The sequence below is a fragment of the Anopheles stephensi genome, chromosome 2 (genome assembly GCF_013141755.1).
Source record: "Anopheles stephensi strain Indian chromosome 2, UCI_ANSTEP_V1.0, whole genome shotgun sequence".
NCBI classification, from domain to species: domain Eukaryota; kingdom Metazoa; phylum Arthropoda; class Insecta; order Diptera; family Culicidae; genus Anopheles; species Anopheles stephensi.
The window spans coordinates 5,516,083-5,530,739 of NC_050202.1; the positions used below are offsets into that span (position 1 = coordinate 5,516,083).

A 14,657-nucleotide genomic window follows, 5' to 3' on the forward strand; every position below is an offset into this window, starting at 1 on the left:
AGGCAGTAAATCTTATGTTTTAATTTGTGGGAAGATGCATCAGTTCTGTGTTGATAGCATTTTTATCTTCAAGAATATTGAAGCCCTATAAAATTGATAAGCGAACTCCTTTTTATGCTGTAAAAAAAGGAAAGGAAAAGTAAATGAAAAGTAAGGAGACCTCTTTCAACAATATCGGTGATAACAGAATCAACAAACTTCTATCTAAATTGAAGATCAGATTAGGTTTTCTAATGAAGTCAGTAAGTCCGAAGTTGTCAACAAAAGTTGTACAATTTCCCCGTCAAAAAGTATTACTAAGAGAGCGTCTCATCAACATACGGAGAGCCAGTGAATTGCGAGAGAGCCACACACAACTCGGCTAGCTGTCGTGGCTGTCGTTTTTAGAACATCCATCCTCGCAACGGACGCACGTCAGTTCCAAGTTGCACTTGGTCGGGATTAGCCGTGCTGTGCTGCTGAGCTGCGAACAGTGTTTGCCGTGTCCAACAATAAACCCCGTGTTAGCGTGTCCGAATTGTGCGAAGTCTGGCTCGCGAGTTTCTGCACACAGTTCATAAGGATACACAAACACACACACAGGGCGACGACGCGTCTTGCTGTGTCGTGATAGCTGTCAGGTACGGGACGTGTGATGTGTCCATCAAAACGCGCGAAGGGACAGTGATCACGGATATCCGGCCCAAACTGACGGACGGCTATCGGACGTTCCCGATCAGCAGGCCTGTCACCGGACGTCACCGAAACCTGGTGCTGGTGGTGGTGGCACTGGACTAAGTGATAATACCTTTGGGGTGGTACGCTATAAAAATGACATCACGTGGACGCGACTACCGTGAGTGATTTACCGATAGCAATAAATTCACCGGAAGGAACCGGCCACTACCGTGCGCCGGAGTGCGAGTGCGGTCATAGTGTAGCCGTTAACTTCCAGCCCTCGGAAGAAGGGTGAAACGATGAAGCTTGGGTGAAACTCGGGCCGGTGGACTCCAGTTGTGTGCGTAAGGATTAGCGTAAAAATTACTCCCGACGACACCTTAACACGGGCTGAAACACAGTCGCTGGACCGCCGGGTGGTTTACCTTCGTCTTCCGGTTTGTGTGTGTGTGCCGTGGTCCGTTGGCACGGACAGTCGAAGGAAGGATTAGTCGCGTCAGCAGTTGCTAACGTTACACGCCGAGCGTAGCGTCGAGTCGGACGGTGATGATCCGAAGACTTTTTCGGAGCTGGGCGCCCGGTACTGGGTAGGGTGGTCGGGCCGGCTGGTCTTAGTGTCTGGGAGACATTTTAATTAAGATTAACAAGAATTGTGTAAGCGGCTACATTCCATCATGAACGTACAGCGTGTTTGTGCGCGTGTTTTTTTTCCCTCCCTGGTGATGGAATGCATTCCAGCGTAGCGTTAAAATAACAGACGAGCAGAGAAACGGTTGGCTTTTTTCTTTTGCCCGGTTTAGAGGTGTGTAGCGAAATGGTTTTAGTGGTGAATGTTAGAAAAATGGGGGAAAAAAGGAAATTAAAAACGTTCGTGTACCTGGAAGTGTTTTTTGTGAAATTAAGTTTCTAGGAAAAAAGTATAAAACACGTAACATAAATAAGGAAAACATTTAAATCCTTCCTTGAAATATCTTTGATAAGGAAAATGGAAGGAAAAAATAGAAAAAGGCATGTATAAAGAACAAAAAAGTGAAAAGGTTTCTAATGAAGCAAACAAGAAAAAAAACCAAAAGAAAATAAAAGGCAGTTTTGCTCTTGGAAATGGCCCAAATAATCTTGAAATCTTTTTAAAATATTTGAAAACAAAAGCTAAGGATTAGAACAAAATAGGAAAAGACAAATATCCTCAAACAGAATAGTAAAACGCTTTGAGGTGGAGTAAGTAGACAAAAACAAAAGGAGAATAACAATATTTTTGCTCTTTAAATGTGAACGTCATGGGGAGCTAAGAACAAAAAGGAAAAAATGAAGAAAACAAATCAAACAAATATTGAAAGCTTCCTTTCATACATGTTTTAGAAAAAAAAGATAAAAATCAAAGTAAAAAATTTAGCAGGGTTTTAGGACGATACAAAAAGGGAAAAAATTGTGTTCCAACTTCAAGGAAAAAACACCAAAGTAAAAAATCAAAGAAGAAAACTCACGTTTGACACACCGTTGTTAACAGGTGTTTTAATTAATCGCCTTTTTTTCCTAATTGCTCCTTGGTTAGGTTGATGAAGTGTTCTGTTGGTTTGCTTTAAGACACCCTCTCACGCTCGCTCGCTTGATACTTGGGATCGCCCGGAGCTAGTTTAATACCTAGCATTTCCTGTTGGTGTTTGTTGTGGATTTTTTTTTTCGCCTCTTTTCCCTGCCCCATAAACACTACCAGACGGGTAGAGAAAGCAATTGATAGCGGTGCAAATTAAGCGAAACGCAAGCGTATCACCATGACGGCGGAATCGGCTTGTAATTAGGTTTCGGTGTACGAAATGCTGAAATGACACACACATTTACAGAAAAAAAGAAGAAAAAAAGAATAGAAGAAAATTGGTGAGGTAGGAAAAGCTGTAAAGCGGTTTCCACAAACAAGACCACCATTGGGCGTGAACGGTGAAGGAAAATAAAACATCCCTTGTTAGGCTCCGTAGGGGTGCCTATTTTATTTGTACTGTCTCTCATAAACGCTTCATAGAGGAAAGAGAGAGAAGCGAAAAGAAGACGAAAAAAAAATCCGCACGGAAAAGCCCTCGGAAAAAGAGGCACAAACCAACAGAAATAAAATCATCCACCCCCCACTTAATGACCATTGGGTTTGGGTGGTGACCCGTACGCGCGCGGTAAAGATAGATGGCCTCCAGGCCAGCTTCCGTAGTTGAATCTGAGTGGTTTCGCAACATAATAAATAAGAGCAGAGAAAACGGGGGAAAGAGAGGAAAAACAACTTAAAAATAAAAGAAAAATCAACCAAAAAAAAAAAACGAGACGAAAAGATAAAACATCGCTCGAAACGATCAACGATGTGAAGTGGCCAATGGAAGATGGAGAGAAGAAGAAAAACGCCTGCACTCCCGCCGTTGCAAGTTCGGGGTGGGTGGGCTTTTCCTCGCGAGGGGTTGAAAGTCCTAAAAAATGATTGAAATCAATTAGCAAGTATTTTTCGGCCAATTTTATGCTTTTCGGACCTCGGGCCGCTACCACTCGACTCTTCAGTCGGTCAGCTTTTTCCCAACAGCTGCCTTTACTGATGCGCGCGGCTGTACGTGGCAGCGTTCCGGGTGTGTGTGTGTGTGTGAGGGAGCTTTTTCTGCACTGGAGTTGCTGCTGTTTATTGCTGCCGTGCAGCGATCTGCTTTTTCAGTTCACGTCCGGCGAACGAAATTAAGTTCCACGGGAAAATAAACCGTTTCACACGCTCACGTGGCGCTTCAAACAAAAACGCGTGGCCACTGGGCTTGTTTTTTTGTTTCCCTCCTTATACTGTCCCACTACATTTCCCCACTCCGTTTTTCCTCGTCACAAGGGGTGAGATAAATTGTGTATTTTATTGCGTTTCGCCATTTCACAGGGCGAGACGGACCGAGTGCCGGATGAGTTTTTCCTGACCCATCCGTCCTTCCCCTTTCAGTTAAAGAGTTGGCGTGAATTTTCCCGAAAGGGTTGGGGAGGGAGAAAAGAAGCAAATAATAACAAACCCCTCGGTGTCCGGTGCGTGCCGACGTGCGTTGGGGGCTCAGCGCTAATCGCAATTATGGCGGTTTTTCGGGTGAGATTTTCCCGTCCACACACACACACAGAAGAAAGTGTGTACGAATTTTTCCACTCCAGTTCAGTCCGGCATTTCCGGGGCAAAAAAAGGGGCGGAAAGCGACGTTTGCATTGGCCAAACGTAATGCAATAAAACACTTTCAAACCAGCACGTTGCCAGCAGGAGGTACTCGTCCGAAGGTTCGCTCGCCTGATAAAAGGGCTGACCGGGAAGGATTTTTTTTCTGTCCCCGGTCAAATACGCACCGTGCGCCCATATACCTGCCTGACGTGTGTTTACTCTCCCCACATTTTTCTTCACTGTATTAATAATTGTTTTAGCGTATCGTACTTTTTTGTTTGCTATTTGTTGCCCGTCTGGTTTGTTTTGCTCGAGCCAAACTGTCGAGCTTCGTGTAAAACGGTGTGTCGATGCGTCAAATTGAGTGAGAAATAATTAGATTTTGAGAGGAAGAGGAATAAAAAAATAGCACAGGCAATATTTCCCATTAGCCGATAATAACATTATTCTGCAGGTGTTTTACTTGCGCCTAGCAGCTGATTTGGGTGTTTTGAGCTGTAAGCTCTATAGTGCTTTAAAACAGTATAGGAAAATTGCAGCTTTTCCATTAAGAGCCTTTAGGTTTAAACTAAATCCATCAAGTTTATCAAACGCTCGAGAGTCCCGCCATTTAACATAATTGAAAATGCGCCATTTTAAACGTGTACGTAACGGTTCCGCTTGCCCCTTCATTTCGTAGAAAAACCAATCCACCGGAAATAATAGACGCTAAAGAACGCAGTGAAAAGATAAGTGTAAAGCAGTTCCTCGGTGTTCCGCGTTCTGTGTGTGTGTGTGCGCGCCATCCCCCAAAAGGGAAGTGATTGTGTTGTAAGCTGGATTGTGTTGTCGGTGGGAAAAATAAAACCCCGGATCTTTCGGATGGTCCGCAGCGGCAGCATTACAGTGGCATAGCTCAATCCGTGGGCCGACGACGACGACGACGACGACGGCTGGTGGGCTCCGGTTAGGTCAGGGAAAAACGGAATAGTAATTAAATTTTCTCTGCCAGTGCTATATTGCTGGTCGGCTGCTGGCGGTGGTGCTCGGGTCGCTACGAGTTTCTTGAGCGGTTGGCGTGAGTGCGTGCGTGTATGTGTGTGTGAGTGTGTGCTTAGTCTGGAGAAGGACCTCACCGTTCGACCTCACCGGGTGCAGAGTCGAAAAGACGACGACGACGACGTCCATTTTCGGTCCGGACGACGACCGAGGTTGTTCGAGCGAGCGTAACCGATTCTGAGCAAACAAGGTACCGTATCTAATATTTTACTATATATTCCTTATGTTGTGTTTAGGACGCTCGATACGTAACCGAGCCGAGCGGGCAGGCCGGGCCAAGCCAAGCCAGACCCAGCCAGACCAGGCCCGCTTATGAGCTTGATGTTATCCTTTCGGTTGTTTTTGTTCCGCTCCTTTTGACGATGATGATGGGGCGAAGTTTTTCGGTCGCATGTGTATGTGTGTGTGTATGCATACAAGGACACGGTTCGGCTTCAAAAAGTGAACCTTACGCTTTGATTGCGATGTATGTACGCTTCACACAAAACAAGCAGGAAAAAAGAGCATAGTTTTGTAGGTCAACGTTGGGGGAAATTGGGAAACCGTGTGAGCCAACAAAAAAAAAAAAACTCCACCATGTGTGTATGCGTGTGTGTTGGTACATGGTCCAGTAATTATTTTGCTGCTCTCTCGCTTTTATCTGACCCAAACGGCGGCAGACCTTTGCCATTGAATGGAATTAATTTTCTTATTTGTTTTGAAAACGGTTATTGAGCTTGTGTGTGCGTGTCGGTAAAAATCAATTCATGTTGCTTCAATGTGAGGTAATGTAAATACGCACATCACTGTATTGAGGTGATGAAATGATATCGGGTAGGTTCAGGTTGAACTGCGTGTGTTTTTCTAGGGATAAAAACAGGTTGGATTGGTCTAAAATTAAATTCCAGCACGTCTGTGTAAAAGCAGAGACGTCATCCTGCCAAGTTGGCCATGTTGGATGGATTTTTTTGGAATTATTTCACTTACCGTTTGTGGTGCGGTTGTGGTGCAGAAATGTTGATTTGATGGTGCTTTGATTTAATTTAGCTATGCTTGTTTGGTTTATTTCGCTTGCAGTGCTAAATTGATTTTGCTCTATGTTTTTGGAAGCGTTTAGTGATTTCTAGGCAACCGAACCGAAGCTCAAGACTAACAGATACGAAGCGGGTTGTTTTTCGAAACGTTTTCGATCGTTCCAAGAGAGCGCTCTTTGCTTTGAATTATTATTTTAAACTTTGGGACTGTTCGATGAAATCTGTATGTGCAAACACTAACAGGTGTTTTCAGCTTTAATTTAGTAAGTGTTCCATAAAGATGCCATGAAATTATAACGAATGTACAAAATAAATTAGACGATTTAGGCCAAGGCCAAGAAAAAAGAAGAAGATGTAGGCTTATTGCTTAACAGGAACATCAAGTCTCATTGCTACTATCACCGATATCTGTGCCTCTATCAGATTTTGAAATTCGCCTCATGTTCCATTTTACGCTCTTCTGCACAAAACACGCTTGTCAATGAACACATGTAGCTGTAATGTGAACATTAAATTTTCAGAACGTCTCCTTTGGCGTGAAAATTACCGAAAAATGAACACGTATGGTTAAAACTCTCCCGGAACGATTGACTCCAACCGTAGCTAGTTAATCCATCATTCCGTTAAAAAATAGTCTTCATATTAGATACCTTTGGACACGAAACGGACAGTTCTTCGCTAAGCCAGATCTTCCGTTTAAACTGCTGAACTCCCCAACGAAGCCTGCGAAAGCGCTTCTAATCCCATTTTACGCTACGCCATACAAAAACACACTCTGCTTCCGCACAGCCTGTTGTTGTAGTATAAAATAACGTCCGCAATACGATCGCCCTCGTGGTTGCAGGTTGAAGTATTTAAGTGCTTCCAGCTTCTGCCGTACACCGGTTACGTCGTACGGGTTGAATGTTTTGGAAGCGAATCGTTAAATGGTTTATGGGGGCTACGGGTAAAAAAGGGCTACTCACCCACCCCGGCTGGAGGTGCAAATTCCGGAGTGTGAAAAGAACGGAAACGAGCTTCTCACCTTCTCAGTTGATAGCTGGCAAGTATCCGACCGACGCGGTAGCTGGCAAACGCATGGGGAGCAGAAATTGAAAGAGTACGCCGGAAGGTTTTGACCCTCCCGACGTTTTAAAGTGTGGGTGGTAGATAACACAAAAGCCATTATAGATCCGACCCACCCCGGTCCGGCGGAAAGTCTAATGGGAAGGATATATATGCGCGCGTGAACGCTGCCTAACCGTCGAATGTTTCGCCCGAAATGCAGTTGGACGGCTTGTGGCAGGTGGCCGTAGTGAGTGATTGAGTGTGCAACATACGCCCGGGCAGGTCGTACATGCGCCCGGGAGCACTAGCGCTGCTGTCCAACGAAAGTTTTGCGCCGGTGCATGTACCGGGGCTCATGAAGTTTTATTGCCACCGGGCTCCACCAGCAGCAGCCAAAGTTCGGCCGAGTGCGAGAAGGCGGGCAGTGATTTAACGATAGTTCTATTTGTTTTTAATTTATCACATGCATTTCGGTGTGGTTGAAAGGGGTTAGGAGGAAGGGAAGAGGGGGGAGAAATGGTCGGGCCGGGTGTGTGATTCACAGTGAAGTTTGCCCTGCTTCTTAACTTGCTACCGAACACATATCGGCTAAATTGAGTGCACTAAGTAAAATCATTAGCATTTTGATTGAAATTGGTAATGCGTGTTAATCCCGGCAGGAACATTCATTCTCGGTGTCAATGGGTTGCTGCATCGTTTCGGGGGAAAAATTTAATTGGTCAAATATTGCTAGCAATGGATCAATTAGAAGCTTCAAGCCGACTGTTACAAGTAAGACTCTAGCGAAGGAAGCTTTTCAGTCGTTGGGCTACTAAAGAAAAGCTCTAAAGTTAACGATACTTCTAGGACATGTAGATTTTGACTGGTAATTTTGATAGTTCAATTTGACAAATCAATTGAGAACACTCTGTACAATGCATTTTATAAACTTTTAAATAAAATGCAATAAAATAGTACCGATTCGTTATTAACATATTGATTCCGACATGGCCATAAGCCGAACAAGCAAATGATACACATTTTAATACATTTACCACACATTACAACGCTTTTCCCTTCAACGGTTCTGCTGCGAAGCAATCGCAAGACGTATCTCCGTTCTTGGAGGCGAAAAAACAGATTTTCCTCCCTTACGGCACGGGACGGAACGAGCCAGCTGGCATGGTTTTGCTCGGGTGCATGTACGGCTGGCACGTACCAAACCACCGTGAAAATCGGAACCGTGCATCATTCCGACACCCCGGTCGGCCAATCGGTTGCATTTTGCCCAACGGGGACCTAACCGGATCTGCGGCTTGGCTTCGCTTCATTTGCGTCAGCGAGCCATCTGTGCGGGCCGAAGCGACTGACGAAACCGTGCGTCGTTTTACAGCGTCTTGAAGCATCCTTGTTGGCAGGCCAAGGCACTTGTGTTGGGATGCTACCGAACCGCGTAAAGGGGTGTTGAAAAGAAATTCCGTTGCCCGTGGCCGTTCGGTACGATACAGCACAGCCGGAAAGGAATTTTCCACCCGTCGGCGCAAAGGCTTGGCAGCCACTTCACGGATGCGTGCCTTGCTCGGCTCTCGGCAGACTTGGCGAATTACTTGGCGCTGGCAGGAAGTTATACCTCATTGGCTGACACTGATAAATGTTGGTACCTTAAGTTGTTGGTTATGTTGCTGCGTTCGGTTGCGCTGGGTTGCCAGTACGGTGGAACTCTGGGAAGTGGGAGCTGTCGGTGAAGGATTCAAATGGCTTTGTTGTGTGCTGCGGCTTGGTTGCATATGTCTATAGGATGTTTTACGTTCTACCGTTCCGGTTGCCCGAACATTCCCGGCATACATCTTCCTACACATATGGACGGAAAAGCCATTGCCAACACACACACACACACACACACGGACGGAGGCCACAGCACGGACGACCAATAAGCGAAAAGGTTATTGGAAAATTGAAGGTGCGATAATGTCTCAGATTTTCAGTTCCGTCTTTATTTGGTGCTGGGGAGGGGAGGGAGGGGTGAGGTTGGGGTTGGATAAGGGTGAGAGCGAGTTAGAAGGGAGCCAAACCTCCATCGGTAGCCTACAGTTTCTTGCAGCGGAGGTATTTGAAGGTCCTCGAACCCTCCCTCGTCTGGTGCGGTGGGCGAAGGTAAAGAATCTCAGCAACCGGAAGGCATTTGTAACCGAACGCTGGAAATAAAATCCTATCCTAACAAATCGAGGTGCGAACCGAGTGGATAAAGTTCAAGCGGGACTGCTCCCCGGTTCAGGGGCAGCCGTAACCTAACCGTAGACCACAAATTGTGTGCTCTTGCTCGACGGCCCTATGCCCGGGCATGCCTGGGCGGTTAATCGATAAGTGTTTCTATGAGCATCGGAAATTCTACACCCGCCAGGGGGGAGCTTACGGGCCAAAATGTTTACACAGCACAAAACAGGCAAGTAAACTGTTGTAAATTGGAAGGAAACTAATATTTACTAAACACATTCAATAGCGAGCAGTTCCTTAGTTTCATAACTTTTTCATTCTACAATTTCATGTCGCAGTTTCAAATTATTCACAACTGTCCATGCGAATAAAAAAACACACAAAGTCACATAAACATAAATTGCACGCCTAGCATTTCCATTTCGCGCCAACAGCAAGCATCCGTGTCAGCAGAGCGAGCCGCTGACAGAGAACAGAGGACGTAAAAAAGTAATAGGAAAACATTTTTGTTGACCACACCATTTATTCGGCGCAAGGTAAAGTATGGCGGAATGCCGCAGCTCGTAGCCCGGGATTCATCACATAGCTGGTACATTTTACATGATTTGTTTGCTAGTATTTACCAGTGCAAACAGTGATGACCGTGTGTCGTCCGGGAAGTGGTGTGTTTTGGGGTAAATCGCATGCCCTTGCAAAATGCATACTGCAACAGCAAATGAAACGGTGTAGTCGTTCGCTCGCCTACACGGTTTGTACCTGTCAACGAATGGATGTAAACGTGAGTGCCCTCCGGGTAGTTGGCGGCGTGGTTCATGTACGGCTTTGTATAATTCACCTATGATAAACAGCCAGTCGGAATAGGACGCTCTTAGTCAAGGTGATTGCAGGGAGCGTACAATGCTGAGCTCATGTTTATAGGATGTTGCGATGTGTATAACATTTCTGTTTTGTAATTTTTCGTGTAGATATTTTAAGCATTACACTGTTCATGTAGGCCTCTGCGTAATTCACGTTTGACGAAAAGAGACAACGCTAGAAAGGATGATCATGCATAGCTGTATCAACACATGTTTTTAGGATGGTTTAGTACGTTGACTGCCATAAGCATTGTTTAAGAATTCTCTCTCACGTAAAGTGAACGGATCTTACTCTCACAAAAGCGATCGAGATTTTTGAAAGACAGAAAAAAAAAATCAACAATGAAAAATTATCTGCTATTGAGAGTGTTCAACATGTTAACACTATGAATCATCTTCTTCTTGGCTATACAAGCTGCCTGGTCATGACGGTCATTTTATGGAGCTCTCGACTTTGTTGATTCTACGAAGCCTGGATAGTCAGCCCTCACTACTGGGGTACGGTTTAGATGGGATTCAAAGCCCGATGTCAAGACTTGGCGTGTGAAGATCGGACTTGGTACCCTTATGTAATTTGCATGTGATGAATAACTTGCTTCCAATTAAAATATTGGTTTGAAATAATTGTTTTAGCCTGTTGGATGGGAATATTATAAATAGAAATTATCAGTTAGATGTTACATGAAAATATTTAAATTCGAATTTGTATTACATGAAATAGAACGAACACTTGGCAACACTAGGAATATATAGTATAAACCAGACGCCTATGTTTGAAAAATGAACTGTGGTAATTTGAATTTGTAAATTGACAGTTGAATAAATATTACAAAAGCAACTTCCAAACGATTTCCATCTATTCGCCACACACTCCCAAACAAGACAAGTATACTCCTTTTCACAACCGGTAAAATCTCTACAGACAATTTTAATAAATACTAATAATTTTGATAATTTAAGAATTAAATTTTCTTTATTGATTATTAGTGATCAAAAATGTATCTCATGAATTACTTATTTTTTACATTTACTTTCTTCTTCTTATTTCTTGGCCTAACAACCTCTTAGGTAATGTCTGGCATTTCTGGCCCACTAGACTTGTTGATACCGCTTAGTTGGATAGTCAGTGCTCACTAGGGGGGAACGGGCCAGATGAGATTTGAACCCAGGTTCTGATAACTGAAGATTGGCGCTGCTGTCACTTCTATCACCGGGTCGCCCATAGTTGTTTATTATAGCTTATAATTTTTGTTTTTGTTTGTTTATTTATTTCTGTTTTTTTCATTTATTTCTCCTTTTTTGTTATTTTTTTAATTTTTAAAATACTCAGCTGTTTTGTAAACTTTCGATTACATTTATATTTAGAATAGATTGTATGACTTTTTTTGTTTTTTGCTTTCTACCATAAAATTAAATTAGATCCCTTACTCTTATTATTAGAATCTTATTACTTTAATTTAATTCGACCATTTTTTGCTTGTGTTGTATCCTTCATGATTGATATGGTTATTCATATACTTTTCTATTCTATTTATATTTTTATTTGTGTCTTTTTGAAATTTTCTTTGTTTTTTTTTTCATTTCTTTATTCTTTCGTCCAAGGCCTTCGACACCCTCTTTGCCTCCTTCCCAAACCATCTTTAACATACTCGCATTCTCATGTTGCATGTTGCGTTATCGAGTGGGCGCGTGACTAAACTCTGTTCCTCCCTGCCGACGGGCTTATGCCCCATTTCGTGCCATAATTTTGTTAACAAGGTATTTTACCGGATACGTCGGGGGATATATTTTTTCCCTTGTTTCCCGCTTTCCCCCGCCCCAACATGGCACCACTTTTCATCACATCGTTTGCTTACAGGGATGGCTGGTCCTCCCTCCAAGCGGTTTCGTGCAGTCCTTTTAATGTTATTGAATTTTTTGGTCTTTTGTTTGATCCCCCGGTTTTTTTTTCCTCCACGGGAGCAGCATGTATTTCATTCCCGACTGCGCTGTACAAAAGACTTAAAGGCCAAAGACATCCACAAAGTGGGATTTGCCATCCCCATGGTTCCAGGTTTTCCATACACTATCATCGTTTAGGTATCCCCAATCTTCTTACTGATCGCTGAAAGCGACATTTACATTCAATTGGCTCTATTTTTTCCGAAACGAGCAGAAGGTAGTAGCGGTAGCACCGTGCACACATTGTTCTATCCCTTGTGCACCCGATTGTCGTGGAGAAAGACAAAAAATCGACCATCAAGTCCCGGTTTTTTTTTTCGTTTTGTTTCGTCGTTGTTGCTGTTTAGTTGCTGTACATTTACTTAGAAATGGGAAACAAGGCATCACGAACAAAAAAAAAAAAAGCAATGACGTGGAAAGTACTGTTGCTTTTACCTCAATGCTGTGTGTGTGTGTGATCCGACCCCTCTTTTACGCCATAATCGCACCCGAACCGTTGTAGTACAACGGCAAAAAGCCGTACACACGACATGTCGATTATCCTCACGACGATGGCGATGACGGGGCGGTGGCGGTGATGGTCGAGAGCCGGCTTACAGAACATGAACCACTCCAACATCGGTAAACACTGCTCTGCCCCGTTTATTTTGCCCCACGAAGGACGGGCCTCGCATGCGAAAGGGTTCCAACATGGAGCACCCACTTTCGGTGCATGGAAAGTATCGAAGGAAAATGTATGCTTTTAGCGTACGAGAAGGTGGCCAGGTTCATGGTTACATGCACTTTAAATCAATTTTTCGATAAAGATAAAGGAAGTGTAATTGATTTCAAACGATGGCGCCCGGTTTTTTTTTCGCCGCACGAACCGTGTCTTGTGTGTCCGCCGCCATCCCAAAACGGGTCCGTGTGCTGCGGCAAGTGACTTTTAAAGTGTGATGATTTATACACTTCAATCATGCTCGACAGTCGTTAAGCGGGTCGTGAGTGTGCTCATGCAAAATGTATTGCTGCTCAGTACATGTCTACACGCAATACCGGTAGTTGTGGGAAAAGTGACGAAACGGTTTCGGGACGAGTAGCTATTTAAAAACTATTAAGTAAACGTCAAACTTTGCCTGACACCTGAAGGCCTTGATCAAGCGAGAGCTCGCTTGTATGTAACTGTCAGCTCAGAAGCGTTAGCTATAAACAGTTTCACCTATCGCTGTATGGTTCTCCTTTCTATGGTATTCTTTTCCATTCGAACCCATTACCTGCATTAGCATTTTGCTAGGAAATTGGAAAAGGGAAAAGCATATTTTAATAAACTTACACCCAGTATCTGCCCTCGGCAAGATCAATATTGTATCCCTTTTCAATCGCTGGCAGGATCAATTGGTTCGTAAGTGTGTCAAATGGCAGCGAGCAAAAAAAAAAAAACAGGAGTCGGCTCCAACAATGCAAACACCGGTAAAAGCCGTCTGCAGACAAGAATCGAAAAGACGTTTTAAAAGGGGAGAAAAAATACGGAATCTACATACTGCATGAAGGACAAGAAAAAGTGAAAGCCAGCAAAAAATGCCTCCGAATAAGGTTTTGTTGTGATTTATAATGTGGCGCATGAAAAGTAAATCCAAATTTCATCACACCGAAAATCAATTCCATTGAAGTGGGCTGAAAACCTCGTCGAAGATTACCACGCCTGCCACACTACGCCTGCCACACCACACTGATCGGTGGAGGTTCGAGGTAGCTGGTATCACTCAGCACTTCTCGCAGCATGACTTCTCCATCAATCGATGCCCGAGCGCACAAGTGGGGCCGCCGGCTTAGGAGGCGCTTCTGCTTTCGGGCGGCTCTGGCAGAATATTCGCGAGTAAATCCAATCAAATTTACATGATAAAAGGCGGATGTTTGCGCTATGCTATTGAGCCGTAAAGTTTTGCGAAGGAAAAATTCGTCACCCAGCGCAGCAGCCACGGTAGTGGTGGGAACGCACAGCTCCGGTCGCGTTATTGAGTGAAGCGCTTTGCCGAACCGATTCAGCGATTTTTCACGCCACATTCCACATGCTTCGCGACTGGGTGACTGCGATACAAGGGAGAGAAAAGAGAAAAACATTCCACCCCGTAGTACACAGTTTTGCTTTGAATATTTTTATCGAACAATTCGGTATCCGATTGGACGTATCTGGGTGATGGTGGCGTTTCTCGAAAGGTTAGCCGAAATAATGAAAGCACCCAGGGTTGGGGGGGGGGGGGGGGGGGGTTTTCGTAGCCGAACCGAAATTATTCGCATACCAAATCGCGGTGTTGCGCGAAAAAGGGGATTTTTTTGCTGCTGCTGCTGCTGCTGTTTGCTTCCCTCGCTTCGTTGGCCAGTGTATCCGTTGGTCGGGGTAGTGGGTATGAGTATGAATTTTGAAATCAACACAAACCTTTATTGATTGAAATAGATTGGCCCGGTATGGCACAACAAGAAGGCGTTCTGGGTCGCTTGTAGCCACGGGAGGGCACGTAATGAGTGCATGTCTTTGATGTTGTGACTAATTTTTAATCAGAGCAGAGGGATATTCTCCCCACGCTTGGCTTGCTAGCTTGCTTGATAGATTGGAGGGGATTAGTTTTTGGCACAGTCGGTTTGTTGCTAATCAGTGTGCAAATATGCGTTGATAAGCGTTCGCCTCTAATGCTACGAAATAATAAAGGGCGTTTGCTTATTATTTCAGTTTTTTAATCAATTTCGGCGCTTTCGTGCGAAACGGTGGTTAGATTTTTAGTC

At 44.2% G+C, this 14,657-nt stretch overlaps 1 protein-coding gene across 2 annotated transcripts in view; it reads left to right on the forward strand.

Moving 5' to 3' along the window:
• The first annotated feature begins 430 nt into the window (after positions 1-430).
• Positions 431-14,657, forward strand: part of LOC118508221 (limbic system-associated membrane protein) — an 82,903-nt gene continuing 68,676 nt past the window's right edge. Inside the window, exons 1-2 of one of the 2 annotated variants that reach the window (XM_036047810.1) lie at positions 431-835; positions 4,488-5,036. The gene's annotated coding sequence lies outside the window, so the exon portion shown is untranslated. The remainder of the gene's footprint in view (positions 836-4,487; positions 5,037-14,657) is intronic. The other variant, XM_036047809.1, reaches the window with a different exon arrangement.